The sequence below is a fragment of the Phodopus roborovskii genome, unplaced genomic scaffold (assembly GCF_943737965.1).
Source record: "Phodopus roborovskii unplaced genomic scaffold, PHOROB, whole genome shotgun sequence".
Taxonomy (NCBI): Eukaryota; Metazoa; Chordata; class Mammalia; order Rodentia; family Cricetidae; genus Phodopus; species Phodopus roborovskii.
In genome coordinates, this window is record NW_026125281.1 from 11578824 (window position 1) to 11583576 (window position 4753).

The window sequence follows — 4753 nt, forward strand, 5'->3', positions numbered from 1 at the left end:
GCTGCCTCTTCCCAGGTGACTCTAGTTTGTGTCAGGCTGAGAAAAACTACCCAGCACACTGCAAGCTCTTTACCTACCCAGCCAAGTCCTCAGCTCCTTTTAAAGAAGACGTGACATTTACTTATTTATTTATCGTCACCAATTTATGTGATTTTACTTTTTCATGTATATTTTTCAGACAAGATCATAAACATTTCTTTTCCTGGCACCAAGCCTAATGTTTTGTAGCCAGGACTGATTGAGATGAATGAGATCAAGAAATATGAAAGGCCACGCTATTGAGACGGCTTGGCAGATAACGGTGCTCAAGCCTGCCATCCTGAATCCCAGCCCCTGAATACATGTACAGGAGGGGGAATCAAGTCCATAGAGCTGTCCTCTGGCCTCCATGTGCGCATACACGAGAGGCACCCCCATAAAAAGTTAGAAACAAGAACATCAATAGCAAGTCACAATATGTTCATAAGCACAGTAACTGGTGGCTAGTTTGATGTCAGCTTGACAAACAGTACAATCATCTGAGAGAGAGGGAGCCTCAACTGAGAAGATGCTTCCAGAAGATCAGGCTGTAGGCAAGCCTGTAGAGCATTTTCTCAATTAGTGATTGATGTGGGGAGACTCAACCCATTGTAGAAGGGAATACCACACTGGGCCTTGGTCCTGAGTTTTTATAAGAAGGCAAGCAGAGAAACCCTGTAAACGGCACTTCTCCATGGCCTCTCTGCATTGGTTTCTGTCCTGCTCCAGTTCCTGCCCTGATTTCCTTCAGTGATGAACAGGTATGTGGAATGGTAAGTAAAGGAGCCCCTTTCTCCCCAATTTGCAGTTGGCCATGATGTTTCATTACAACAATTGAAACCCTAAGACAGTAGGTCACTACAACTATTAAGGAAAACTTGTATTACTGGTACAAATTAAAGTAGTTAGCCAAGTTTTCTGTGTGTGTGTGTATGTGTGTGTACACATATGTATGTGCATGCACACTGATTCCAGAACACTAACTAATGGAGTTGCTGTGAGCTGCAGATGGTTTAGCAGTTAAGGCCACTAGCTGATCTTCCAGAGAATCTAGGCTTAGCCCCCCCCCCCCCCCCCACACACACACAGTAACTCCAGGTCCAGGGAATCCAATGCCCTCTTCTGAACTCTGTCGGCACCCATACACACATGCAGGCAAAACACCCATAAACATAAAGTAAAATGAATCTTAAAACAAAACAAAAACATTAAATGGAGTTGGCTAATAATACCACGTTTTAAAAACACAGAAGTAGGTGAGGATCTAGAAGACCAAGCAGGTACCAAGGATTTAGAAGACGGAGATAAGCACCAGGGCTGGGGGACTGTCCTATTTTAGGCATTATTCATCACTTGCAAAGTCAATTAAAAAGCTCTGGCTGAGGTACTCCTGAGCCTCACTCGCTCCCACAACCTGCTCCCTCCGCCCCACCAGCAACGGAGGGCGGGCGGGGAAACCGGAAGAGGCGGGGCCTGCGGAGCGCCTTGGGGTTGCGGCAAGCTCCGCACTTCCTTTCCACGCCGCGCCTGGGACTGCGAGCTGCGCGTGCAGCATGGCTGGCGGCGGAGGCCGGGGGCTGCGGAGCCGGCGCGTCCGCGGGCTCTGCCAGGTGCGAATCCGGGTGTGCCCATCCCGCCGGGGCGGGGCGGGGCGCCCAGGTGACGGCGCCGGCTTCGGCGAGCCGCATGGCCCGGGGCGCGGGCGGACGCGGGCGCGCTCAGGCTTTTGAGTCACCTGCAAATCTTAACTGAGCTGCTGGGTGGCAGCGGGGGCCCCTGGTTAAAAGGCCTGCGCCCGGGGACACGTCCAGGTGCGGGGAGGAGCGGCGCATCTGGCGGCGGCGTCCGCCGGGCCCGCACCGTGGCTGGAGTCCCTTTTGTGTCCCCAAGGAAAGCCACCGTGCAACCTGTTAGAGGCTTCTTACTGCGAGGCCTGTTACTCTGTAGGACGTTTTTATAGAGCTGGGGAGTATTGCTGCTTGGAGCAAGACCTCTAAAAGAGGCTTTGAAGTTGTAGCGATACTTGGCGCATCCTGAAAGCCCGGAGGGTGGGGATGCTGGCTGTGAGAAGTAGTGATTAAGTCCCGAAGCATTACGAAAGCAAGGGAACGCACATTTCACAGCGAGGGTAGTGCACTTTGCTGCCAGCATTGATGAGCCAGGTCAGGTACTCTGGATTGCTGTTCACTCAAGCATTTCAAGACATGAAAGTGGTCAAAGCTTCTAGTCGAATCTTACAGGTCTTCATAAGTCATCTCCAGTAGCTGGTTCCGTGATGTTAGTGGCTTGGACCCTGGTCCTACTCATTACTGTTGTAGTGTGAGGTGATGGTCTGCCCAGCTGTTATGTAGCTTTTCACCTGTAAATCCTGAGACTAAGACTAATAAGCAAGGGCTTGGAACTCTGAATCCTTGTCTTAAGTCACTACTGCCACAGTGAAGTGTGAGTAAAATGTAGTGTCCATGATTGATGGATGACAGCTGAGGCTCTTCTAGAACCCAGGACTTGCAGCCTAAGGGTATCCCCACCCACGATGGGCTGCTCCCTCCCCCATCCCCTAATTTAGAAGATGCCCTACAGGCTTGCCTACGGCCCAGCCCTCTGCAGATACTTTCTCAGTTGAGGCTTTTTCCTCCAGTGACTATCTTGTGTCAGTCAAATTGACAAAAAGTAGCCAGCACAATCATACAAGGTGCTAAACATGGAAGTACAAATGAGAGTTAACAATCAAATCTTTAATTTTTAGGTGCAGCAAAACCTCTCTCTTGAAGGTGCCTGAAGAAATGTTTTCCGAACACTTGTCACTGAATGTGATTTCAACTAGCCTCCAGGACTACAGGTGCCAGTAGCATGGCACGATATTAAGGTGTGTGCGTTTCTTTTTTCCTTTGTGGTTTGACTTATTCAACAGAGCTTAATGGCTGGCACAATGATGACTTAAGTTTTTGCCGTTTACCCAGCTGAGAGTTTCTTTGAAGAAGTAATCTCAAATCTGAGATGCCAGCAATGTATAGATCATGTGAATTTTTGAGATGTGATGAAATTGTTTTTGAAACCCGTGTGCTTTTTTTTTTTTCTTGTAATCCAGCATGCAGGTAACTGCAGATGAATGTGGAACTTCAGTAGCTGTGATGTTTACAAACACGGCATTGGGTAAGTTTGCTCAGTCACATCTCTTGATTGAGGAGTATTTGATGCCACTTGGACTGGGCCATTGGTTTTGAAATAGCCTTTGAATGTGTGGCTGTTTGGCATTCTTTCTAAGGTCATTAAGGTGAACACCTGGACTTAGTTTTTAAGCTTGAGGAAAATGATATGGGCTTCTGACTGTCTTTTTTTCTTTTTCCTTCGGGAAGGTGCAGCACCCATTTTGGATGTAAAATGAAGAATAGGTCAAGAAACCGTGAACAGAAGCAAAAGACGAGAATTAGTATTTTATTTGATATTAATAAATACATTATGTAGAATTTTAATTGTGGTGGGCAGTAATTTCTTTCAAATGTATGTCTTAAAGCGTCGTTCTCATAGTAAAATAATGTTCTGACAATTCTGATTGCTAGTAGAGTAATTAGCATCCACTGTAGGAAGGAAAGTGTCTAGCTGCTTGACAAGTCTACAACTGGATTTCCTCCTTTTGTGAAGACTTCCTAAATCGTAAGCCTTTTGAGTGCCTAGATTTAGTAAACAGCATAAAAATACAGAAACATTCTGATGGCATGACTTGCATTTAAAAGCCTTTATGTGCTGAGCAGTGGTGGCAAATGCCTTTAATCTCAGCACTTGGGAGGCAGAGACAGGTGGATCTCTGAGCCAGCCTGGTCTATAGAATGAGTTCCAGGACAAGCTCCAAAGCTACAGAGAAACCCTGTCTGAAAAAGCCTTTGTCTAAGGCTGGGAAAGTGGCTGCTTCTGGGCTGGATCACCAGGAAAAAGAAAATTTCTTATGTGAAGACTACAGTTGTGGGAGGTACTTAGTGTGGTTTGTGTTTTTGTTAAGAATTGCTTTACCTTCATCCCAGAGACTGAGACTTTTCACACATATGAAACAGCACAAAACAGAGGTCTTAATTTGTATGTACTGCTGCTAACTTGCTTTTCAGAGCCAGTGCCTAGAAATACCAAGTTAGGCACTGTATTACCCAACAGTTGGGGGCAGAAATACCATTTGCCCCCAAAGGTAAATAGCAGTTGTCTTTCGAGTCTGGCTGTACAAAAGGTGTGTATATCATTTCCACAGCTTTCCTTGACTTCATGCTTGGGCTTACAAAACAATATACCCATAATGCACATGTTTAAAATATAGAAGAAGGTCTTACATTAGACACTTTGGGTCTTAAAAATTGCAGTGATTTGAATTAATAAGTTTGGTAAATTGACAAGTGTGTAAGCTGTATGTAGGTAAAAAGTGTTGCTTCTTGATGGGTAACATGAATGAAACTTTGTTTTTACACTGCAATATTCTTTGCTATGTGTGTATCCTTGATACACCGGGGTAACCAGGAAGTTCTGGATGTGCATCTCCTTGGTAACTTAATGTGTAAATATGAAATTTTGTTGGTTTTAGATACTTAGATTATATGTGTATTTGATAACTAAGGGGGGGGCACATTTCATACCCTTAATGACATTCTAATAGATACCGAGAGACAATACACTTCTGAAGCATCGCTCCAAAATCCTTCGTTCATTAGCCAAGGTGTGTAGATGTGTGGCAGTAATCCTTTGCTCAGATCGC

The 4753-nt window shown here is 45.6% G+C and overlaps 1 long non-coding RNA gene and 1 other non-coding gene across 2 annotated transcripts; both read left to right on the plus strand.

The window, feature by feature from the left end:
• The first annotated feature begins 1501 nt into the window (after positions 1–1501).
• Positions 1502–3491, plus strand: LOC127231641 (uncharacterized). Its single transcript, XR_007835290.1, has 4 exons — positions 1502–1628; positions 2765–2884; positions 3107–3171; positions 3375–3491. It is a non-coding gene; the product is annotated as an uncharacterized LOC127231641 (long non-coding RNA).
• On the plus strand, positions 2939–3023 carry LOC127233717 (small nucleolar RNA SNORD87). The gene has a single exon (XR_007835509.1). It is a non-coding gene; the product is annotated as a small nucleolar RNA SNORD87 (small nucleolar RNA).
• Positions 3492–4753: the final 1262 nt, after the last annotated feature.